This window comes from Sorex araneus, chromosome 2, assembly GCF_027595985.1.
Source record: "Sorex araneus isolate mSorAra2 chromosome 2, mSorAra2.pri, whole genome shotgun sequence".
In the NCBI taxonomy this organism is placed as follows: domain Eukaryota; kingdom Metazoa; phylum Chordata; class Mammalia; order Eulipotyphla; family Soricidae; genus Sorex; species Sorex araneus.
The window spans coordinates 345,771,430-345,797,858 of record NC_073303.1 but is presented as its reverse complement, the minus strand read 5'-3'; the positions used below and the strand labels follow the sequence as shown (position 1 = coordinate 345,797,858).

The 26,429-nt window shown below is 42.4% G+C and overlaps 1 protein-coding gene and 1 non-coding gene across 5 annotated transcripts in view; one reads left to right on the top strand and one right to left on the bottom strand.

Annotated features, from left to right (window-relative positions):
* GALNT1 (polypeptide N-acetylgalactosaminyltransferase 1) overlaps positions 1 to 23,297 on the bottom strand; it is a 104,808-nt gene extending 81,511 nt beyond the window's left edge. Inside the window, exon 1 of one of the 4 annotated variants that reach the window (XM_055127990.1) lies at positions 23,177 to 23,297. The gene's annotated coding sequence lies outside the window, so the exon portion shown is untranslated. Of the gene's footprint in view, positions 1 to 22,971; positions 23,076 to 23,176 lie in introns of those variants that run through there. The other 3 variants (XM_055127988.1, XM_055127991.1, XM_055127989.1) reach the window with 3 other exon arrangements.
* On the top strand, positions 8,201 to 8,305 carry LOC129402907 (U6 spliceosomal RNA). Its single transcript, XR_008628929.1, has one exon. It is a non-coding gene; the product is annotated as a U6 spliceosomal RNA (small nuclear RNA).
* Positions 23,298 to 26,429: the final 3,132 nt, after the last annotated feature.

Here is a 26,429-nt window from a genome sequence, read left to right as displayed (position 1 = left end):
AAGGAACTATGAGAATTTTCCTCTTAATTGCTATGAAGTACAACAGAAAACAGACTACAGACATGTTAAGACCAAGTGACTACTTCCACATCAAATAAAAAGCAACACCCCTCAATATTAGTAACTTGAAATGTTGCTTAGAAAATTATATCTATTCAAAAAATAAAAACAAAAAATTTTAATTCATGCATTACAAAATCAAAATAGACAAATGGTAAATAAGGCTTAGCTTTCAAATTTCTAAAGATAATTATGATTAATTCATATTACTATTAGTTCTTTTGAATGTTAAACCTAACTAAGAAGCAATTTATCCAATTATATCTCATTCTATATTTTATGAAGATATGCCCTACTTATAACTCTGATTATAAATAGGTTAATAGTTTTCTTTTCATAAGAATCAAGCATGAAGTTGAGCTATTAAATTACACCTCCAAATTCAAGACATTTTTCAGCCCTGTAATTATTTTCAATGCTTTCCCTCTGTCTCTCAATTTTTCCTTCTTTTAAAATGCAAACAATAAAACAAGTTTATATGCTATATAAATATGCTATATGGAAATGCATACAATATTCTTACATGCACAATTAATGCTCTTTTCCCCAAATAACATAATAAACAAGATAATAATGAACTAATGTTTCAGCATGGTCGTTTCATGTTGTAAAATAGAAACTCCTGGAGGATAAGACCTACAAAACTTATAGAGAATTGACTTGCAAAATTTACTTGCTTTTCAGGAAATTTGTGATCCTTTTTTCAAGACCAAAAAAAAAAAAAACAACCTACAACAAACAGTTCAATGTAGGGTTGGAGGGACACAACAGAGGTTAAGGCAATGCCTTGCATGAAGCTGACATTGGTATGGTTCCCAGAGCATCACCAAGAGTGAGCCTTGAGCACAAAGCCAGGACTGCCTGCTGTGGGAGGGCTCGGCCACTCACACACACTTCAATGTAGTAACAAAACAAACCACCCTGAGAATGTTTCTGAAGTAGACAAATAACATTTTAACACAGCAACATCTACCATGGGCTGGTGGTAATGATGCTAGAGTACTGTCTAAGCCCCAGACAGGCTGCCGCTCTCCTCGACTCTCCAGACTACGCAAAGTCCTACTATACTTGGCAAAGAATTACACTTCCTCCACCCCCTTGATTCTGGCTGCTTATGTATGTAGCCTTGACTGAATTCTATTTTACACATTCTCAAATGTGCAAAGATAAGTCTTTTAAAAACCTCAGTCAGATGATGTTTAATGACAAATATTTCTATAAAGCTGCTGCAAATTTCAATATATTTTCTTTCTTTAAATGGGAGAAGTAAACCTCAGAAATAAAACAAGGTCTCTAGTTGCAATTAAATCCCTTTTTAAATTTTAAATGAAAGTAAGCCAATGATCATGTACTTAAAGGAAAACAGCCTCACTAAAATATTAATTCTTGTAGTTCAATGCTTCAAATATAGTGAGTTATGCTATATTAAAACATCATTAAGGAAAATGCAGAAAGTTGTTCCACAGTTCAGGGTTGCAAATTCTCAGAATGTTCATCTGCCTCCTTCTCATACACAATACCCACCTTGAAGGCATCAATTATTTTATTGATTGCCTGGTATTTAACTGAAGGTATCGATTACTTCATCATTTTAGCTGAGATAGAGAAAAGAGCAGGGATTTCCTCTTTTCCTGCTCAATTCTCAATTCAGAGGTACTTTAACCCAAGTAACTCCAACCATACCTCTTCTATACACTAGTGCTTGGAAAAATTTTAAATGTTCTCTTGCTATTAAAGCTGAAAACCATCCACCTACAATAGATCTTAAAATCATAGTTCAGGCCACCCTGGTCTCCTCAAATACTTTTAGGAAATATCTTAAGAGATCTGCAAGATCAAAACCATTTGTATACTAATACAAAGTCACTTTTTGCTTCTTTATTCTCATTTCATCATATTAAAATTAGTTTCAAGGAGCCAGAAAGGTCGAACAACAGAAAAGGTCTTGCACATATCGGATCTGGTTTCAATCCCAGCACTGCATATGGTCCCCAGAGCCCTTCCAGGAACAAGCCCTGAACACAACCAGGTGTGACCAAAAAAAGAAAAAAAAAATACAACAACAACAGCAGCAACAATGTAATTTTCTAAAACACACACACAAACACTCAGTTTTAGTGGTAGGGTATATGCAGCACCTTCCAAATAGCATGCAACCTGCCGATTCTTCAAAGTGTCTGCCACTCTTACAGAGGCATCATTCTCAGCTCTATAGAGCTTAGTATCTGCACTATGAATTACAAAGAACCCCTGCTTCTCTTTGTTCATCATCTCTTTGTTCAGTCCTTTAAAGGCCACTAAAACTCTCAATGAACAGCGGATAGGGCATATCCTTGCACGTGGCCAACCCAGGTTCGATTCCTCCACCCCTCTCGGAGAGCCTGGCAAGCTACCAAGAGTATCCTGTATCCCGCCCATAGGGCAGAGCCTGGCAAGCTACACATGGCCTATTCAATATGCCAAAAACAGTAACAAGTCTCACAATGGAGACGTTACTGGTGCCCACTCAAACAACTCAATAAACAACGGGATGACAGTGATACGATGATAAATTTAAATTTAAGTCAAATTTTGTAGCAGAACAGAGACTATAACAAAGATTAAAGAAAAATAAATTACTTTGTTGGATGGAGAACTAGGAACTGATTCAAGATTAAATTCTTTGGGATTACTTAAACTACCTCTGCCATTATTTTTATTACCACTATGAACAATTGAAAGTAAGTTCAATTATAGTGTGTAAATAAGCCTACCGATTTGAAAGTAGCAATAGAGTTAAAACATTTAAACTATACCGCTGAAGTTTTAGTTCTGCTACAGAGTCCTAATTTATCAGTACTTGACTGAAAAGTTTACACATCCTCTATTATAAAAGGAATGGCCTATACTGCCGGCAAGGCAGACTTCAGGGGTTTTTAAACTAGAGTGCGTGGAACACGTCTCACATTTGTTTGATACTCTTACTGCAGTCTTGAAATTCTTAGCTATTAATAAGGACACCATGTTTTTTACTTTGCAATGAACTCCCAAATCACAGAGCTATTCTATCCCTTGAACTTCTACTACTGTGATTCTGTGAAAGTATATCTCCATGGTTCCAAACCCAATGATGACCTTAAGGCATAAAGCTGATATAATCTTGGTTTCATAAAGTCAGAATGATTTCCAAACTCCTTTTTTCTAAGACTTGTTGGTGTTATTTTATCTTTTTTAAGAATTCATTTTAATAGCCAGAATCTGGAAAAAACCCAAGTGCCCAAGAACAGATGACTGGTTAAAGAAACTCTGGTACATCTATACAATGGAATACTATGCGGCTGTTAGAAAAAATGAAGTCATGAACTTTGCATATAAGTGGATCAACATGGAAAGTATCATGCTAAGTGAAATGAGTCAGAAAGAGAGAGACAGACATAGAAAGACTGCACTCATCTGTGGAATATAAAATAACAGTAGGAGACTAATATCCAAGAATAGTAGAAATAAGTACCAGTAGGTCGGCTCCATGGCTTGGAAGCTAGTCTCACATGCTGGGGAAAAGGCAGCTCAGATAGAGAAGGGAACACCAAGTAAAATGTGGTTGGAGATCCCACCTGGGAAGGGAGATTCGTGCTGAAAGTAGACTAGAGACTGAACACAATGGCCACTCAACACCCCTATTGCAAACCACAACACCCAATTGGAGAGAGAGAACAAAAGGGAATGCCCTGCCACAGAGGCAGAGTGGGGTGGGCGGGGGGGGGGGAAAGATGGGCTTGTGGGGGGTGGGAGGAATACTGGGCTTATTGGTGGTGGAGAATGGGCACTGGTGGAGGGATGTGTTTGCAAACATTGTATGAGGAAAAAACAAGCTCGAAAATGTGTGAATCTGTATCTGTACCCTCATGGTGATTCACTAATTAAAAAATAAAATAAATTTTTTTAAAAAGTACTACCCAAAAAGAGATTACCTCTGGATTGAAGAGGGAATAACATAAGGGTTCATAAAGAAAATAAACTCAAAGCAGAATTAAAAAAAAAAAAAAGAATTCATTTTAACAACAGATTCAGTGTTACTATTTTACACAGGATGCTCTGCCACAAAAATTTTGGTCTTATCTCTATTGAAAAGAATCAAAAATACCTTAAAGATAATTCAAGTCATTCCTACCGGTGCTCAGTGGACCATATAGTTCTAGAAATCGAACTAAGGGGCTAGAGCAATAGCACAGGGTGTTTGCTTTGTGATTGCCAGGTGTGACCCCCCCCCAAAAAAAAAGAAACCAAACTGGGGTAGGCTGCATGCAAAGCCAGTACCTTAACCCCTGTACTATATTTCCAGCCCTTTACTTTACTTGTCTAAAAAAAATACATGAAGTATAATTTGGGTTGTCATTACAATCTATATTTTCAAATCAGTGATTTAAAGAGATTACTGTTAAGAAAATAGCAATCTAATTACAATCAAAATAAAAAATAATCACTGCTCTCTTCCAAATGCTTCTGATCTACATTTCCTAGTTTCATTTTAAAAAATAATTCTCTTTGGATGGAGAGTTAGTACATCAAGTAGGGTGTTTGCCTTGCACACAGATAACCTGCGTTTGATCCCCGACACTATTTATGGTCCACTCCCTCACCCTCCAGACCTGCCAGGAGTGATCCCTGGGTGTAGAGCTGGAAGTAAACCCTGAGCACCGCTGGGTACTATCCCCAAAACAAATAAAGAGTACTATCTTACAGGAAAACATTGAGGGTACTAATGTATAATGTGAAGGTAGTCAAGAATCAAAATTAAGAGTTCATAACTGATCTAAATGAAACATTACATGTAGCAGTACTTCACATAATTTAATACATAATGTGACAGCACACAGAGAAAAGGTTCAATGGGAACAATGTCAAACAATCAAAAGGAACACATTTCAAATAAGTCTGAAAACTAGCAATTTCTCAAGAAATGGGCTGCAGGAACAACTGTTTTGTAAAATCTCATTTTATTCAATTTATTCTGCATAAGCTGACAGCACTTTAAATGACTTAAGTTTTTTGCACACAATCCCATCTAAGCCTATTTTATAGTCTCTAAAGCACCAACATTAATAATCAAAGACCAATTTTTAAGAGGCAAATGCACAAATAATAATAAAGGAGGATATCATTAAATAAAGTACCACTATAAGTTAGTCTCTAAGCCCGAGAGCCTGGCTGTCTTCCCCGGGGCCCCTCGGAGGAGGTGGGCTTCAGCTTCCCTCCCCGCCCCCAGCAGAGCTCCCTCAGCCAAAGACCTTCAGAGCCTAGCCACAGCCATGCTCAAGGCCCCTCTCCACATGTTCGGATGAGCCTCATACATGAAGGTACTGGCAGAGTAACCCAGTTGTGTGGGACCCGGGGCTGAGACCTCCAAGCCTGCTCGATTTGGGACTGGGCCTTTTCCACCCAGATTTCCCATTTTCCAGTAGCTAGGCGGTCACACTCAGGAACTGCCCCTCCACCCCCCACCCCGTGCCGTGTAATCCCAATGGCCGACATCCGGAGACTTAAAACCAAACTCCCAGAAGCAACATCTTATAGCTTACTTCTCCCTCTGGGAGAACCTGGCAAGCTACCGAGAGTTTCCTGCCCACATGGCAGAGCCTCGCAAACTCCCCATGGTGTATTCATATGCCAAAACCAGCAACAATGATGGGTCTCATTCCTCTGACCCTGAAATGATGATGATAAGTTAGTCAATGAATAAAGACTGGTACATAAAAAATGTCCAGAAGAAATCTTAGTTTTTCTTAGGGGCTAGAGGTAGTGCAGGGTTAAAGCATGTGCTTTGCATGTAGTTGACCCTACCTCGTATGACCCACAGAATGATCCCCAGGACCACATTGTTCCCTGAGCACCAGCAGGTGTGGCCCAGAGAACCTCTGAGACGGCCCAGGTAATACTTGCCCATGTGGCTAGGCAACACAGCGTTCTTGGGCCCTTGTGGAGAACCATCGGTCCAGTGTACAAATATTAATACATAATCGTATTGTTTGATCACAGTTCTAGAGTTGTTTTCAACTTTTTTTGATGATAAAAAGTTCAGTATTAAATAAAAGATGTGGACAACTGAAATCTTAAAAGGATGAGAAACTGAATTAGCTTGAAAAGTCTCTTCCTAGGGAAATTAAACGTAAGCACTTAAAAGCTACTCATTTTGAGATGGTCAAAACACTGAAAATTGGTGATATAAAAACATGACTATACACACATACTATAAAGTATGTATTTGTGTGTAAGAGAGGGGACTAGGAAGGAGTAGAGAAACACAAGAGAAACAATATGAGATCCTGAAACAAATGAAACATGAACCAAGAAGATATTTCAAAGGGTGGAAAAGCATGCCTTAGAGTCCTGAGTTCAATCCCTGCCACTAAGCACCCCTCAGCAACACTTGGGGTAGTGTTGGGCTGGGCAGCATTTCATCACCGTGCCCAAGCACTGAATCAACCAGCCTGGTTAGCCAAGTATCACCATGAGTGGGTCCCTGGGTCTCCAGAGCACTGCTTGGAGGCAGCCCCTCCCACATTCTCGCCCCCACACCCCTACACCCCTGCTACACATACCCCCAAAACACAAAACAAAAACCACTTAATGATTTTGAATAGTCAAAGTGAAACAAATTATAAATGCACCACTAAAGGAGATCCTATGGCTATGAAAATGCTAACATACCTATCTCTGAATCAATTACTCTCAAAGTGGGTACTGCTATCATGATGGGATTACTCAGAGTCCACTTCTGATAGCCATTTGGAGAGGGGTCATGACTGGGAGAGGGTCAAGGATGGGCAAGAATCACAGGTCAGAATAAGGACAGTCAGAGATTCCTAAATTATAGCCCCAAATTCTTGGAAGGAAAGCTAAGTTCTCTGACTCTTGAATAAATCAGAGCATACTGTGTGTATGTGTGGGTGTGACTGGGTGGGGAGGAGAAGGGAGAGAAAGATACATGACACTAATTTAAAATATGCACCAATGGGGCCGGAGTGATAGTATAGCGGGTAGGTTGTCTGCCTTGCATGCGGCTGCCCTACCTGCCCGAACCTACATGGTTCGATCCCCGGCATCCCGTATGGTCCCCAAGCACTGCCAGGAGTAATTCCTGAATGCAGAGCTAGGAGGAACTCCTGAGCATTGCCGGGAGTGATCCCAAAAAAAAAAAAAAAAAAAAAAAACCAAACTGTATCTATATCTATATATATGTATGTACATATACTCTAAATAAAACCAAATTCTTTTTAAAATTCTTAATTAGTTCATGTTAGTGTTTTAAATACCATCAAGGAAAAGCAGCACCAGATGCATCCAGGTGCATCTGGTTCTGACCCTTATTATAAGATCACAAGAGCTTACTATGACAATTAAAGAAGCAACATGTAGGGGCTGGAGTGATAGCACAGCGGGTAGGGCGTTTGCCTTGCACGCGGCCGACCCGGGTTCGAATCCCAGCATCCCATATGGTCCCCTGAGCACCGCCAGGGGTGATTCCTGAGTGCATGAGCCAGGAGTGACCCCTGTGCATCGCCGGGTGTGACCCAAAAAGCAAAAAAAAAAAAAAAAAAAAGAAGCAACATGTAAATGGCCAAGATCAGAAAAAGTATAAACTGTACTGAGCAAAACAGAAAATTCTAGTTGTTTGTCACACAAGTAAGACACCTATGATAAATACTAAAAAATAAATAAATAAATAAATCATGAAATTGTTTTTATGTTGAAAGGAGCCTGTGGAAGGTATTTGTAGTTTTCTTCCTAAGAAATTACCTTTCCCCTTCTCGTAGAATCTTGTTGAGACTATAAATCCGCTACCTTCTCATATGAGAGATTCCTGGGGTCCGGGCACTGAATCCCTCTTCTACCACATGCTTACCCCCTAGCATGATCTTGCTGCAGAAAACCAAATGTGCTAAGAGTCCAAAATCTTGAGCAAGCAACTTATGAAGATGGAAGAAACAAATCCATTCCAGAGATAACATTCTGAGCAGATGATTCCTGTGATTCTGTTTTCTGACCACCTTTTCCACCCCCAGGTGCCTTGGTTTCCAATACATGTTTCCCAGCTTAGTTCTAGCACTGGGCTACAACTCAACTGGAATTGGGGCAGCCAGAGCTTAAGAAATGCAAGTAAGTGCTCGCTTCAGCAGCACGTATACTAAAACTGGAACGATCCAGAGATTAGCATAGTGCCGGTACAAGAATAACACGCAAATTTATTGAAGCATTCCTTGCTTAAAAAAAGAAAAAGCAAGGCAGGTAAATCTTGAAAAGATGTCTTAGGCAGCACAGAGAGAAGTCAAAGACTAAATTGTGATTAGCAATGGGCTAAGATTTGTTTCAGAATGTTGTGTGAATGACTGCCCATGATGGAGAAAGCCCAGTGAGGAGTTAAGTTGCATCAGAGGAACAGACACATCTATTTATGGCTCAAAGTTTCTGCTTGGTAAAATTCTTCGGTATTTTTAATGAGATCTCTAATCAACAAGATGTGTAATAAAGAGCATGACTTCAGAGTCACTGGGGCAGTGCAAGGACTCAGAGGATGGGGGATCTTTCCATCTCTGGCAGAAATCCTTTTCTTAGTTCAGCACACTTCAGCATAAGGGAAATTCAAGTTCACAATTAAACTATTATTGCACAAGAGTATTTAAGGGCAGAATAATTCTGAGGTGCACTGGAGAGAGTGCTCAGTGGCCAGTGGCTCACGTCAGGCATGAGTTTTAACCCTAGTAACACACGGCCCCTAAGCAATACCAACACTAAAACTGCCCTGGTGGGCTGGCCTAAGCAGCATCTAGAGCTGAGTTCAAACACTAAACCAGTGGTTCCTGAGACACCTGAACACTTCTAGAAAGCCCCTATCACCACACCTGCCTCCCCCCTCCCCCGAATATATATGCATTTAACAAAGAGTGAACAATATTAGGTTATTAACTTGTAAGTTGGTATAAGCACAGCTGATTTGGTTCAGGTTTTGGTTTGCTCTGTTCTGTTTTGAGTGGGGCAGGTGGGGCCCTCCCCAGAAGTACGTGGGAGGTCATGCAGTGCTGGTCTCATGAATATGAGGCTTGTGCTCTGAACCTCTGAGCTACCTCCCCAGCTCCTGGCTCAAATTTGAAATCCTCAGCATTTTTTCCCCCCAGGTATTCTATTTGTACCCTGATCTACATCACTAAACCCCATTATGTTTTTTAAATCTATTTCCACTTACCACCCAATCTGAATCCAGTTACTATTTTCTACATCCATTTTGATTCTCTGGAGAAAAGATTTTCCAGTTCAGGGTTTAGGTAAACCCAGGCTAGTGATTTCATGTCCCTCTCTCTTCTGATATAATCTACCACATGTGTCACTTGCTCCTAAATTCTCCCTGAACTCGGTTTCTCTGCTCTCTACAATACTCTCTTTCCAAAATACAATCCCCTACTTTCTTACATTTCTCAAAATGCACCCCAAATTTAACTTTTTAAAAAAATGTCTACAAGTAAATAACACTAGGTATTTTTCCGCTAGCTTAGTTAGCATATTCCTTCATATACACACACACAAATTTGAGGCAATTCAGAAACCTCAACAGACCAACTGAACATGAGGGAGGCCTGCGTTCAATCCATGGCACCCAGGGACATATCTATGAAGCACCAAGAATATCTATGAGCTCCAAGAACCACCAAAGTATCTATAACCTCCACTTTAAAAAAAGGTTAGGGAAAAAACTCAGGTTGGGACCAGAAAGGTAATAAATTTCCCCTGTTCCTCTTCCACAGCCCTTCCCCTCCTCCTTTTCAAGGAAAATAATGCTCTCTACTTGTACACTTATTTACATACTTTTCTACAGTTTAGAAAATCTTATCCCACAAACAGTCCTCTTTTCACACCCACCAAAAAGCCCTTTCTTCCATTGTAACTGTCAGGCCAAATTGTGTCCAGAAATGAGGATTTTGTCCTATTCTTCCACACTGGAAAAAAATGTTTTTTTCTTGAGAATTTTTAAAAATCAGGATATTTCACTTAAAAAGAAAAAAAATCACCATAATATCAAAATCCTATTTGCTGATTACAGGCTGACCCCTTTGAATAGGACACTTGACATTTCCAAAGTACCACGGTCCCCTTCCTTGACAATGTTGCCTCTACACTAACTCTGCATCTATACTCTACCTCTATACTATACACCTATACCCCTGTCCTCATGGGCCACACCGCCCTACTTTGACAAATAACAAGCTTTGCTCTTTCCTATACTGAAAGTTCGTTGGTGCAACTTCTCCACCATACTTCAAGGAATGGTCACCATTTATCATGGCCATGCATTCCTCCTCACCCCCTATTCTGCTGAAACTACAAAAAGCAGAGAAAGCAAGGAAGAGAAAGGAAGTTTTTCTACTTCTGCCTGGTGACCTCAGTGCCCCACACTCCTCAGATGCTCTCCTCCTTTGGCTTTCTGGACTTGGCCCTTTGCTTACTCTGTTGAGATTACAGAGATACTGCAACAGTGAGATCTCTGAAATCAACTCTGAATGTCACAGAGGCCTCACACATTCCATATATCCCTTCCCTTATAGCACCATCTCATATCTTATGAATTTCTCTCTGATGGGGCTACAGAGTTAGTTCAGAGGGAAAAAAGCATTTACCCTGCACACAGTCAACACAGATTCAACCCCTGGCACCCCATATCATCCCATGAGTCCTGCCAGGAGTAATCCCTACACACAGAGCCAGCAGGAAAACTACCTAAGCACAGCCAATTGTGCCCCCACCCTCCCAAAAAAAAATTCAGATGGAGCCAATGACAGAAGGTGGCTTAGGTCTCTTGCCTTGCATTTTGCAAACCCTGATTGAAATCCCTGAAGTACACAGCACAGAGTTAGGAACAACCCCTAACTGAGACACAGCTGGTGTGGCCTCCAAATCCAACGAGAAAAAAGTAGGAAGAGACTCAGTCTAAAATCCTGACCACAGGTGATAATGGAGATAAGCTCACAGATGATTCAACATTTATTGACCACTTCTTAGCGGCCAGGTTCTGACGTTTATGAGCACAGTAAGAGAAGACCCCTAACCCTGCATAAGGAACTAGACAGAAGCTCTGAGGGAAAGGCACGAACACCAATTCTGGTATGCAGAAGCAACACCAATGTTTTAATCCAGGTCTCCTTTAACCCATCCTATCTTCTCACCAAAATCACATCCACTTCCTACAGTACAGTGGGGTGATGTATATAAAATCTGAAACAGCACTCGCCCATTCAACACCTTTCAACACTGAGAATTCAGGTCCTGTAGCACCTGCCGCCTGCGGGATTTTCTGCTGTAGCATCTGTCGCCTGCTGAATTTCCTTCAGTCATCTCACACCACTTCCCTCCACACTTTCAGCTATACTGATCTTGCAATTCCTTACAGAGAACTGAGTTCTCTTCGGCTCCCTGGCCTCTGCACACAACACTCTTTTTACCTGAAATCCTCTTGTCCCCACTCTTTCTGACCTCTGGATTCCAGTCAGAATGTCATTTAACTAATTATCTCTATTTTCGTCTGCTCCATTAGATTGTGTGGTCAATAAGGACAGGAACCATGTTGTTATGTGCACTCTGTATTCACAGTACCTGAGATACAGCAGATTGTCAATATATATTTGCTCAATTAAGATATAAAGGAGGCTTCCTCTAAGGTCCTAATTCTAAGCCTCAACCTCAGATTGCTTAGCCCTCTCTCCCATTCCCTATTTTTATCATCTCAATGCTAATGATGCTATTTTGTACCTTCAGACTGACCTTTCCTCCTGAGATCAAGCTCCTCAAGGATGATGTTAGAAGTTAATCATATCTAGAGTCCTTTTCTGACACCTACAGTTTGATATGTCTCTAGACACACTCATTAACTATCACCAAAGTCACCTTGGTTTAGACTCTTTTTTTTTTAATTGCTATTAACGGTGGCATTCACTTAAAGGACAAGTAACTGACTTCATTCTTTCTTTTATCCATTACAGGAATATCTGATTCAACTTCTACAACAACACACCTGTCATGCCTTGCTGAAACAGTACATTGCTTCATTTCCTACCTTTGGTCTTTTAAAACATGGCCCACTTTGTCTTGCACATGGCCGATATGGGTTTGATCCCCAGCACTCCATATAGTCTCCAGAGTCCTGCTGGGAGTAATTCCTAAATGCAGAGCCAGGAGCAAACCCTGAGCACCGCAGAGTGCACTACCATGTACGTAAAAGTCTAATTCTGATCATGTGAATCAGACTCATCAAAATTCTTTAAAGATTGCTCCCTTTCTTCCAAATACCATCTATACTCTTCTGCATGGTGTTCAAATCCTGTATCAACCTTGTCCACGCTCTTCTCCCAAAGTGCTCTAGTTTACTGATTAAGACAAAACTATGGGTCGATCAACAGCACAGCAGATAGGATGCCTGCCTTGCACACAGGTGCCCTGGGTTCGATCCCCAGCATCCTATGTTGTTTCCTGAGCATGGTCAGGAATAATTCCTGAGTGCAGAGTCAGGAATAACCCCTGAGCATCGCTGGGTGTGACCCAAAATCGGGGGAAAAAAAAAAAAAAGATAAAACTCTAGAGGAAACTGTCACACTAAATGCGAACAGGTACAGAGCCAAATTTCACCACTTACCTTCTCATGCTACATTTCTTCATCTGTACAATAGGGACAAATAATACTTTTGAAGGTTGTTGTAAACATTAGATGCATTCATATAAGAATACTGAGAAACATTCATGATTGTGTTTTGTTTTCCTTGGTTGTTCATTTCTAGTGGCAGGAATCAAACCCAGGATCTCACATATGCAAGGCATGTGCTCTACCATTACTGTGAATTCTATAATTACATCTACAGTTATCAACAGTCTACAACCCATCCAAGTGTATCTGCACCAATTCAGTTACCTTAATGCTCCTCAAACTTTCCCTTCTGAAGGGAAAGGCCACAAATAGTAAAAACACCAACTGAAAAGTTGCCAGCATTACCCCCTGTCTCTTAACTCATGGACATTCCCAGTCAAAAGTTTTGCCATAGTTCCTTTCGCTCCAGGGATGTCTTTATAACCCACACTCTGAAATGCCATGAAGAGTGCTTGTCAAAAGGATTTCCAACTATGTTCAGACTCTCAATCTATCCTTTCTTCCTCTACTTTCTCCTATCACTCCCAAAAGTCACATCAGAGACTTTTCTGTCACCATTTTTCATACCCAATTACAAAGTTGTTTAGATTTAGTATACCCCTAATCTTAAATTGATGGAGCACCTTCTTTGCATGTGTGAGGCCTTTGATTTCATCTCCAGCAAAACACACACACACACACACACACACACACATACTCTCACTCTCACTCTCACTCCCTCTCTCTCTCTCTCTCTCCCTCTCTCTCTCTCTCTCTCTGCTCAGGCCTATTCTCACTACAATGGTCCTAATACTTCCTTTGCACAAAGACATTTAAGATGATTAAAATTAATTCTGTAGTATTATTATGAGCAGAATTTAGGGCTGGAGAGGTAGTACAGAGGAAAAGGGGCTTGTCTTGCAAGTAGCTGACCCCCTTTGAAGCCCTGAGACCACACATGGTCCCCTGAGCACTGGCAAGAGTAAACTCCAAGCACTGCCAGGTGTAGCCAAACCCTTCTCCCAAAACATTTAGAAAGCTTGAAGCAATTTGACAGAAACTTAAAAGTTATGTGTTGCAAACTTAATTCATTTTTCTTTTCACAAACTTTAGAAAATATCAGACCGTGGAAAGAAGAAATGTTAAAAACTAGTCATTCAGGGACACATACTGTTGTGAAAATGGAGTAGATCCACTTTCCCTTAGTCCCATCTAGTACATATAAATATTGTAGACTATACAAATAAAACAAAATTTCATGTATGAAGAGAAGACAGCAGAGTAGACACCTTAAAATCAAAGGAATAATACATGAGATTTATTTTTACCTAAATTATGCCAGACCTATAGCTGAAGAAGCCAGCAACTGAGAAATGTTGGCAGAAACAAAACCAAAAAGCCCCAACAAAAGTCTGTTCTTTCTGGCGTAAGTATCAGAGAGAGGATCTCCTAGGAAGCCATAAAACTCCACACCTCCTCCCACTGCCCCACAGTGCTGGCAAGCAAACCCAGCTCTTAGGCAAGCAGGGTACCTGCTTTACCCCCAAGCCACATCGCTGGCCCACAAGCCACAAAAACCAAGGAAAAGAAAGTCTATTGCAAACACCATGAAACACTGTGGTCCCAGACAAGCCAGCAAAGGTTAGGTGCCCAGATTTTCACAAATGACCAGGCTATAAAAAGACACCACACACCGCATCAGAGTAGGGAGGTACTGAGCTAGCCAAGTAGATGGCCCGGAGTTTCACTTTTGTCTGCTATTCTCAAGGCAGGGTCTTCACTAGCTTCCTGATCCCACCGGACCTCTACTCCCGCCAGCAATAAGGAAGCACTCTAAAGCACTCTATGTCTCTGATCAAGGGAGGTCAAGTAAAGAATCGGGGCTTCCAATTCCTCCTGCAATAATAAAACAATATCACCTGCTGGAATGACAACCAAAGAGTCAGCTAAAACAAGATCATCATTTCAAAGCATAATGAAAATGCCCAGATTTTCATCAAAAAGCACAGCTCATACTAAGCGCCAGAATGAACTCAAATCGCAAAAGTTATCAACAGACACCAACACCAAAATGAAAAATATCAGAATTATCTAATAATAATTAAAGGCAGATATAACAGAATTGTTTCAATTTAAAGTATTCTTGAGGGCCAGAGATACAGTACAGCAGGTACCTGCTTAGCACACAGTCAACCCAGGTTCAATCCCTGGCACTGCTTATAGTCCCCTGAGCACCACCAGAATTTATCCCTAATCAAAGAGCCAGGAGTAAGCCTTGAATACCACCAGGAATGATCCAAAAATAGACAAACAAAAACAAAAAATAAATAGATAATTCATTTTAAATTTGAAAAATAATCTCCAGTGAGATTTAGACACCAGCCAAATTTTTTTAAATTTCTTAATCTCAGCAAAGGAATATATATATATATATATATTGCTTTTTTGGGTCACACCCAGCACTGCACAGGGGTTACTCCTGGCTCATGCACTCAGAAATTACTCCTGGAGGTGCTCGGGGGACCATATGGGATACTGGGAATCGAACCCTGGTCGGTAGTGTACAAGGCAAATGCCCTACCCGCTGTGCTATTGCTACAGCCCCAAAGAAATATATATATATATATATATATATATATACACACACACACACATATTTTATTGAATCACCGTGAGATATAGTTACAAGCTTTCATGTTTGAGTTACAATCACACAATGATCAAACACCCATCCCTCCACCAGTGAGAAATATATTTTTTAAAAGTGAAAACTTTAGCGCTAAATAATCTGGAGGAAAGAAGATAGTTGGGATCAACAGAAGACTATAATGGTCAGAGAAGAAAAATGAGAAGTTAGAAGGTGAGAAATTACCCAAACTAGACTACTGAGGAAAATGAAGTAAAGAAAAATCAAAAGTCTTAGGGTCCTATGAGACCATAATGAAGGATTTGTTTTGTCTTGTTTTGTTTTTGTCTATGGGCCATACTTCGCAGTTATCAGGGGACATTATATGTATGACAAACACGGTCTCTGCATGAAAGGTAATCACCTACCCACCCACCTCCAGCCCCCATAACGAAAGATTCAAGTAAGCAGGAACATAGAAATGGATATATGAAGTGGCCAACCCCAGTTTAATTTTCAGCACCATGCAGTGCCCAGAATGTGGCAAGGTACAGTCCTGGAGGACCCAGCACTGCCCACAACAATTTACACCCACAGGCCTCCCTATGAACTACAGGAATTGAAAGACCAGCACCAATTTTAAACGAGTTTGGGGCCTTTAGAGATTTGGTAAATTTTTGTGTGTCTGATAGAAAACAGCCCGAAGAAACTAATTTGCCTGTAGTTAAACTGGTTTCACTGGAAATTTTGGTTTCAATTCTACCACCCAAGAATTGCCAGGAGGAGACCCTGCCTCCTGAGAATTGCTCCAGTCCCTTGCTTCTCTGGCCTAGCCACCACCCCCACAAAAAAAAAATTATGAAGAAAGTCTTAAAATGAAACAAAAGAGTGAAATAATAGAGAAGACTTCCCAAATACAATAAGATATATAAGCTTGCAGCTTCGGAAGCAAAACTAAAAGGATAACCCAAAAAAATTCACAGCAAGATATTCTTTCAGATTAGAACTTCTAAAAACTAAAGACAAAAATATTCTAGTAACAATGAGAAACAAAGTGACACTCTATCTACAGAGAAAAATCTGCTTGGCAATAAATTTCTCATCAGAACCCATGGGCATCAGAAAATTCTTTTTTCCCGGTACTGAAGACAAGAATTCATCACAGAATTCTATACCCAAAGTAAACGTCCGTCAGGAGCAAAAAGGAAATCACAACATTTGCAAATAAAGGAAAACTAAGAACTTGTCACTGAGCAGACCTAACCTAAAAACTGGCTAAAGAAGTTGTAACATTAAAAAAGGAATAGTATTTTAAGGCATTATGAAAGGCACAGTGAGCAAAATCATGATGTCTCTTTCCTCCAGTTCTCTCATTTACATTTGACTATGAAAGCAAATCTACAACCTGAAACACTATATAAAGGAAAAAACACAACTGTATTAAAATGGGGAAGGATAAAGAGATTTAATGGGAGGTTTGTATCTGAACAGGTAGTGACACCAACAGGCTATTTACTGTTGTACATAGTTATGTATGTACTACAAAATACAAAAAAAAAAAAAGCGCAGGGGTGGGAAACATGTGGCCCACGAGTCATTTAAGGCCTGTAAAATCATGTGTCTGACTCTGGTCCATGACGGAACGGAGGTGTGCTTCTCAACCACTATCTGAGGTCCATCTCCTTGTATGTATGGTATATGAATGATGTTATGAATATCCAAATGGCCTTAGGCAGGGGGATTAAAAAAAGATTTCTTATCCCAGATTTAAATTAATCAATACAAAGGTTTTGATTGAAACTATACAAAAAATATACTAAGTATTAATAAATCAAAATGGACTTCCACAAGAAGCTAAGGTGTAAAAACAATAGAAAGCGGCGGAAAACAAAAAATAAAATGGCAATCTTAAACCTTACTACAGCAATACTTACACTAACTAACTATAAATATTCTAAATGCCTAAATGAAAAGACAGAAAGAAGTGGGGCCAGACCTATAGTACAGTGGGTAGGGCTTTTGCCTTGCATGCAGCTAACCCAGGTTCAGTCCCCAGCGCCCTCCCCTCCCCCATGGTCCCCTGAGCACCGCCAGGAGTAATTCCTGAGTCCAGAGCCAGGAATAACCCCTGTGCACTGCCGGTGACCCAAAAAGCCAAAAAAAAGAGAAAAAAGAATGACACATATATTTACAAATATGACCCTGGAACCAAGCAGTCAACCACCTGGGTTCGATTCCCGGTACCCCAGATGCTCCCCCAAGCCCATTAGGAGTGATTCCCTGAGCACGAGTAAGTCCTGAACACTGCCAGGTGTGGCCCCAACCACAAAAACATTAAAAAAAATTTTTTTGGAAATTTTTAAAGTAAAAAACATGACCCTAGAGAGAGAACACTGACTAAAATATTATTAAAAGCTTTGTAAATCAAAATAAAAACAAACTCATATAACCAAACTATATATATATTACATGAGTAATATATATATATTACATGAAGTAAGCTTCTTATAGTAATATATATACTATATAGTAACATATACTATATAGTTATATAGTAATATATTATATATTACTATATAATATATATTACTATAGTAATATATATATTACTATAGGAATATATATATTATTATATAGATATATTACTATAAGTAAGCTTACTTCATGTACATTATGAACACAGACATCACAGACAAGGGTTTCAGAAACCAGGACTTCAGTGAAACTAGGTATACAGAAACCAATTTTATCATCGGCAAATTGGTTTCTTTAGGATGCTTCTACTCAAACACACAAAAATTTACCAAGCCTCTAACAATCTCACACACTTCTAGTATCAAATAATAGTAATTGGTAATCATTATTTTCCATCCAACCTACCCTAGTGCAGGAACCAATCTTGAATAGAGGGAAGCCCTTATATCTCAGAGCACATTCACAAGCATCCTCACTAGGACTCACATGGGACAATTTGGACACACCAGTTAAGCCAAACAGCATGTTTTGGAATGTGGGATGAAACTGGAGTACTCAAAGCAAACCCACACGGACATGGGAAGCTCAAGCAAGCTCCAACAGACACTGGCCTTGCTACAAATCAATCTTTCTTATCTGTATTGTAACAAAGTATCTTTGAACTAAACAAGACCCACTGTATAACAAAGTGAAAATAAAAGAATGATGGGGGGAAAAGTGTTATTTGAACAACTGAAAGAACCCTATTAAGAGAAAAAGAAGTGTCAATATTCCTATCACATGAAGTTGATTTCAGAGCAAAGAAAAGTACAAGAGACAAAGTAGGACCTCAATACTGTCATGATATTCAAAGTTATTTCATTATGATAAAAAAAAAAACTCTTGGGGCCGGAGCGATAGCACAGCGGGTAGGGCGTTTGCCTTGCATGCGGCTGACCCGGGTTAGATCCCTGGCATCCCATATGGTCCCCCAAGCACCGCCAGGAGTAATTCCTGAGTGCAAAGCCAGGAGTAACCCCTGAGCATCGCTGGGTGTGACCCAAAAAGCAAAAAAAAAAAAAAACTCAACAAACATTGAAACATTACACATTTCAATTAAACTACTAGGCCATTTTTTGAGGGTCTACTATAAAATGAGAGGGTCAAGTCACAAAAAAGAAACAAACAAACAAAAACCACATAGCAACCTTAAAGGTGTATTCAGAGACATGCAAAACATATAAAGCTAAGGGGTCCGAGACATGGATCAAAGAAAATGTTTTGCTAGTGGGAGTCCTGGGTTCGACTCCCAGCACTGCCAGAAGAGACTCCTGAGCACAGAACCAAAGGAGATCCAGAGCACTGTTGGTGAGGTTCCCGCATCCCAAAATATAAAGTTCAACATCAATTTAACAAACTAAAAGGAAACAGACTAAAACATAAATACAATTGAAGATATCAATTATCCAAATATTGACAAAATATCCAGAAAGAACATAAAACTCAACCACATCACCAGCCAACAGAATATAACATCCACAGAACACTACACAGTAACAGTACAAAATACAGTTTATGAAAGTAAACATATGCCAAGAAGCATTGTATTTTGAACCACATGAGACCTCAACATATTTCTAAGGACTAAACCACAAAATCAAACTTGAGATGAAAAACAGGAAAATCCCCAGCTAGAAACTAACAATATTCTTCTAAAATCATGGGCCAAAAGGAAATAAAAATGTATATTGAATAGAATGAAATACAACTTGGTAATAAAATGGAATAAACTACTGATACAGCAATCTGGATGACTCTCCAGAGAATCATATTGAATAAAAAAATTTCAATTCCAAGAGACTTCCTTTTTTGCATTAAAATTCTTAGTAGATGTGTTGCCAAAGCAAGACCCTTAAATAAAAAATTCTTAGAATGATAAAATTATAGAAAATAACAGCTTTAGTGACTGTCAGGGCTTCAGGAAGGAGAGAAGATGGGTAGGGGAAATGGGTGTGACTACATGACAAAAACCAGTGATGGAAATATTTCATTATTTTGACTTCATCAAAATTCAATATAATGGTATGTGTCTGATATTGTAGTTTTATGAGACGAGACAATTGGAAGCAACTAGTTGAAGGGTATATGGAATCTTTCTAAATAACACGTATCTATAATTTGTCACTAAAGATTGAATTTTCAAATAATGGATTTTCAAGTACAATTCTAATCACTTAAACACTACAGAATGGATCTATCCCACATCAGTGATAGGTGCGGTACTGAAATTATGTGTATGATAAACCATCATTAATAGCATGGTAAATCAGACTCTCAATCAATTTTTGAAAAAATAACCCTGCATTGATGATGATTTTGTGCAGGACTAAGTTAAATCACAGATATATGGTCTGCAAACATCATATACTCAAGTAGAGTGACAGACCAAAGCATAAATCAACAATGAGACTTTATAAAAAGAGAGGATCTGAGCAAATCCTTGAACAAGAACAGCACTTTCTCAAGTGGGAGGTGGAGAGGGGCTTTCTCAGGCTATAAATCAGACAAAAACTAAGCCAGAAATAGGCAGAGTGCTTAAGTGTGTGTGTGTGTGTGTGTGTGTGTCTAGTGAAATAACAGCAGACTCAGGGAAGAAGTCTGTGGAAGGTTAAAGAAGCCCTCCTTGCCAACCCATCTGAATAGAAGCTCCACACACCCCTTCTCGCCAGCACACTTTGTTTTAATAGCACTCAAATCAAGTCCTAATTATTAAGTAATTACCTGCATATTTAATATTGTTCATTCCTACCAGCTCACTTCCTCTTGGATACATAGTATCCAGCCCTAGGTCTGGCACACACAGGCACTCAAGGGTAACTGCATAAACAAGCTAACAGTAGTATTCAGCCTAGTTCTATGCAGCTGCCCTACTCCTCTTCATTATCAGTCACCCCATTTGCTTTGGTTCCTCCCTGACCTACTGCCACTTTTAGCTAATCTCTCTTTTATCCTGGATCCTCCACCTTAGTCCAGCTTTTAGCCCATCATTAAAAAAAAAAAAAAAGCTCAGTGTATGTTAAAACAGTGAATCACAATTGCTATGTTGTAACACTCCTCTGAATCTCAATCAATTAAGAACTGCATCCAAAAAATCTGTTACTAAAAACAAAGTACTGAAGCTGAATGTTGTTACATAAGCATAAAAGATGTGTATATTACATAAACAAACAAATAGCCTAAATAGGGTTACTGCTGTCATTACTTTCCTGACTATGAGTCTTTTTTACTAGAATTGGGTGGTCCGTTCTATGGAAAGCTGTCCTTCAGAAATAGCAGACAGTATCCACGAAGTCATGAATAAAAAAAAAAAGACTGAGAATTTAATAAAGACTAAGAAGACAGAACAAACAAAAAATACATATGTTAGTGGGAAAACGATTAATATCCAAAATAAAGTGGAATTTAAACATATACATGGCACTAACAAACGCTTAAGTTTATTAACTTACTTTATGTCAATAAAAAGATAAAGACACTGCAACACTGCTAGGTCAAAGTTGCACAGCATCTGTGAGCTCTAGCATTTGCAATGTCCTGCCCAGCTGGTCAGGTATAGCCAGGAGACACCCCCCAACGCCCCTCCAAAAAGAGATAGAGACAGAGCATGCTAGTGAACGAGGAGTGACTCAGGCAGGGGTTTAGAGATGAAAGTTACACAGGGGTCTGCCTTCATTTTGACTCTGGTTCCAGGGCTTCACCAGGTGCAGTCACAATTGCCCTGTCAGTAACTGCTTGATATTAACAACCAGTTTGGACTTCTGGCAGGCTCATTCATACCCTCAACAAGCATTTGTTACATGCCTATTGCTTGACCTGGCACTGTGACAATGCTGGGGATATATGGTGCAAAGGGAAGACATATGCTCTGTCCAATAAAGCTTACACTCTATTGGAGAAACCAGACCTTTAACACATACGTGCATCAACAGTGAGCGCTCCCAAGAGTTTTATAGCCTACTTTTCAGTTTTACAAGGCTTTCTTAAAAGGCCAACCAAACACTCCAGTAAAATATTTGTTAAACACAGTTATCACTGGTGTTTCAATAAGGCCTTCACTGTGCACACAATCGCCTGGAGCTCTTGTTAAAGCAGATACTCATTCGGTTGTGGGCTGGGACCTGGCTGTGCCGCCAACGTAGATGGCACTCAGTAAACATTAAGTATTAAATAAATGAATGAGTCTATGGTCTAGGTAAGTGCTGCTCCTCAGCCACTGGCCGCCAGTATCGAACACATGAAATGAGACCTGTGCAACCCCGAGGCAAATTGTTTTAAATTATTTTTGCATAGCCACATGTGTCTAGTAGTTGCCACAACGGACATTCCACGTCTATTCCCAGATGTGAGAAATTCTGGACCAACAAGTTCTAAATTTGAATCCCGGATCTGCTGCCTAGCTCTGTGGCTAGAAAGTTACAACCTCAAGTTCATCAGCTAAAGACAGAACCCCCTGCCTCCCGTTGTTCTCAGCTGGAAGTACTTTCAATGAAGTACTTAGCATAAGGGATGATTAAGGTGACATTCTCTGCTCTCCAGAAACAGTAGACAATCCCAAAGTCGGCTCTGCCTACTGTCCACCCTTGCCAGAAAAGGCAAAGCATGTATGTGGAAGTGGCTCAGAGAATGAGGCCAAGGTCATAAGTTTGGAAGAGAAGGAGACCCTCACTTAGCAAGGCTGTCCAGGGAAGCGCGGCAGTGACTGTGCAAACCACCACAGTTCCTGGCAAATGTTGAAACGGGCATCGCATTGCCCACGGATGAGTAAGTGCCATTTCATTCATTCATTCTTCCAGGAAGGACTGCCACATTACCTAAAGCCCGCTACTTCCCGACCGGTCCTGGCACACCCGGTGGGTGCTCTCTGCCCACGGGCAGCGGGGTGGGAAGCCGCCCGATCCGCCCAGGGTGGGGGCTGCCCGCCGGTCCCACCCTCCCTTGGCGCGCTGGCCCCGCGGGGGTCAGCCTGGCACCGCAGCTCCAAGTACCACACCGCCGGGCAGAACCCAGGAGCCATATTTAGCTGAAAATTTTTGGTCAATAAAACAAACTTCCGTCTTCCAGAGGCGGGGAGGGGAGGAAGGGGAGAAAAACGGTCCTAACTCAATGTCAAACTAGGACGGAAACTCACAGCTCGCCGCAGTTGCCAACCCCGAGACGCCGCGTGCCCAGCAACCCCGGAATCCCCGACCCGGACCCCGCGCCCAGCGCGCCCGCGCCCCGGCTACGGCCAGCGCCGGCCACAAAGGGAGCCGAGGGGCGGCCGCCGCCGGGCCTCCTCGGTCGGCTCCGGCCCCGCGCGGGCGGCCGCGGCCCGGGGGCGCGCGGAGACTCACCTCGCGGCGCGCGCGGCGGGCGGAGGCGGCGGGCGGGCGCTCGTCGGCGCCGGCCCCGGCTGTGGCGGCGCGGTCCCGCGGGCCGCAGCGCGGGCGCTACTCTGGGGCCGCCGTCCGCCGCGCCGCCTCCTCGGCCACTGCCGGCGGCTCCCCCGGCGGGCGGGCGGGCGGGCCCGGCGCGGGCCCCGCCTCCGCCGCGCCCGCCCCCGCCTCCGCGCCGGGCCTCGGAGGCTCGGCGCGCTACTCCGGGCGGCCCCGCATGCCGCCGCCGCCGCCGCTGCCGCTCGCCGTGGGGGCCGCCTCCGCGCGGCGGGCCGGAGCCGCAGGGCCGCCCGCGCAGGCCGCTCGGGCGCGGGGCTCGGAGCGCGCGGCGTGCTCGGCGGCGGCGGCGGCGGCGGCGGCGGCCGTGCGGCTGCGCGGGGGAGGCGGGGGCGCCGCGCGCTCACCCGGATGCGCCGCCCCCCGCCGCGGCGCCGAGCCCACCTCCCCGCCGCGCCGCGGCCCCGGCGGCGCCGCGCCTCCTCCCCGCAGACCGCGGGGCGCGCTCGGTCGGGCCTGGCCCCCGCGGCGGGAGGCTCAAGCTCAAGCCCGCGACGGACTCGGCCGTGCCGGACAAAGAGGCGGCGGCGGCTGGCCGCAGCTCGGGCCGTTTCACGTCGAGGACCTCAACGGGCTGGGAGGGAAAAGGAAAGGGGGTCTCACCGAGCCGAGCGGCCCCGCAGATCGGAATCCGGACCGAGCCCCCAGACGGCCCCGGAGCTACTGGAGCGCTTTGTCCTGCCCGGCGGAGCCCCCGCGCCCGACGGCCGGGATGCGGGCGATCCTGGGGCCCGGGGTGCGCGCTGAGAGCGGAGCCCACCGGCCCGCACCGCCGGAAAACGCGCGGGGCCTCGGGGACCGAACGCCCAGGCCCCTCGAGGACTGGGACTGTTGAGGGGGGAAGCCGGCTCCTGCGCTGCGCGCCCGGAGGGGAACTCCCGCCGTGCCCTCAGGGAAACACTCGCCCCCGGGCTTGATTCCGGTACCAACGGCCCCTCCGGCCGCGGAAGACTAAACCCCGGCAGTGTCACCCGCCAGGGACAACCAGCCGTCCTCTTTTTTTTTTTTTTTACTTAAGTCATTTCACATGTGTCTGACTTGACTGCCTGCCGAGAGCCCGGATGCTAAAGAGACTCCTGTTTATAACACCATGTAGATGTGTGTCTTTAAAAAAAAAAAAATTAGTGTTGGAGGGGCCCGAGCAATAGTAGTACAGCAGATAGGCGCTTGCCTTGCACGCGGCCGACCCAGATTCCATCACCCCACTTCTGGTGTCACCCCCCCCACCCCCCAAGCCCCTCCAGGAATGATCCCCGAGCTCAGGGCCAGGAGTAAGTCCTGATCACAGCTGGCTGTTACCCAAAAACAAACAGATATTCTATAGACGTTCACAAAAGGAACCAAAAGGCTACAAGCAAAAAGTATTATCCAGAATTACCTCGATTTTTACTAATCAATTTTGGACTTACCTACATTACCCAAGCATTCTAAACTGAGATTTAGACGTTGCTTTTTAAAGGGCATTTATAACTTTATACTTAAAGTATTACAAGTAAACTTAGTTTTTAAATAAGCTGTTAAATACAATTGGGGTAAATGTATTTGCAGATCTTATATCCACTAAAGGACATGTACTCAGAGTATAATGAAAACCCTACAACTCAGTAATGTAGGATTAAAATCTAATTTTATGGTTCACAACTAGGGATACTAGGAAGCTACTCCACCTTGCTGCAGACCCTGCACTGCTGGGGTCAAACCCAGGACTCCTACACTTCAACTCGTTCCACCAGTTCCAGCTAAAATGCAATTTAAGAAAAGCAAAGAGATGAATAGACATTTTAGAAAAGAAAATAGTCAATGTTAGTAGAAAAGATGCACAAGTCATTAGTCACTTGGGAAATGCAAATCAGAGCGACAAATTCTGATTTCATCCCTGCTATACTGGCTATAATTTTAAAGAGACAGGTCCCTTCCACCACCACCAGTTCAATTGCTGGAACCACATGATCCTCTGAGCAACACGTACTGTAGTCTTGGTGCTCCCAGCACCTTACCAAGCACCAGTTTAGCATCTCTGGTAAATCACCAGCCTTCAGGCCTGCCTACCCAGGTGGAGCGGCCTCCAAGGAATCCCTGTGCACCATTCTCCACCCCCCTCACACACAACACCCCCCCACACACACACACACCAAAAAAGCAAAACAATAACAAAGGATAACAAAGGTTGGTTAGGAGACAAAGACATCACATACAATGCTAGGGAGAATGGGAAATGGTACAGCGACTTTTTGGAAAATAACCACTAGTTTCTTAAAAAGTTATACAAAAAAAGTACCATAGGAACCAAGAAAATCTGAGTATATAGTCTAGAAAAACTTGTCCAAATAGCAAGTTGTACATCAAAATTCATATTGTTCATAGGAAAAGTTGAAACAATCCAGATGTCCAGCAACTGATGATCAAATGTCGCCTCCATGCATCCAGTGGAACTGCCATTCAGAGTAACAACAAAATGTTCATAGAAGATGCAACATAGACTCAAAACCATCAGCCTGGGTGAAAGGAGTTAAATACAAAAGAACACGTATGACAGCATACATATGAAACACCTAAAACAAAAGACAAACATACAGACAGCTAATCAATCCTGGAGGAGAATGACTGCACAGGAGATTTCTCTGGCGTGATTGAAATGCTCTAAAATTGGATTATATTAGTGGAAATTCAACTTCATAGAATTGACATCACTAAATTTTGTTCTCTTAACTGTAGCACTGTAGCACTGCTGTCCTGTTCATCGATTTGCTCGGGCGGGCACCAGTAACATCTCCATTGTGAGACTTGTTACCATTTTGGCATATCGAATATGCCACGGGTAGCTTGCCAGGCTCTGCCATGCAGGTAGGATCCTCTTAGTAGCTTGCTGGGCTCTCCAAGAGGGATGGAAGAATCAAACCCGGGTCTGCTGCATGCAAGGCAAATGCCCTATCCCCTGTGCTATCATCGCTCCTCACCTTAATCATATAGTGATTCTCTTAATTAGCTAATTTTATGCTTTCTTTTCGTTCTTTCTTTCTTTTTTTTTTTTTTTTGCTCTTTGGGGTCACACGTGGCAATACTCAGGGGTTACTCCTGGGTCTGCACTTAGGAATCACTCCTGGTGGTGCAATGCTGGGAATCGAACCCAGGTCGGCCGCGTGCAAGGCAAACG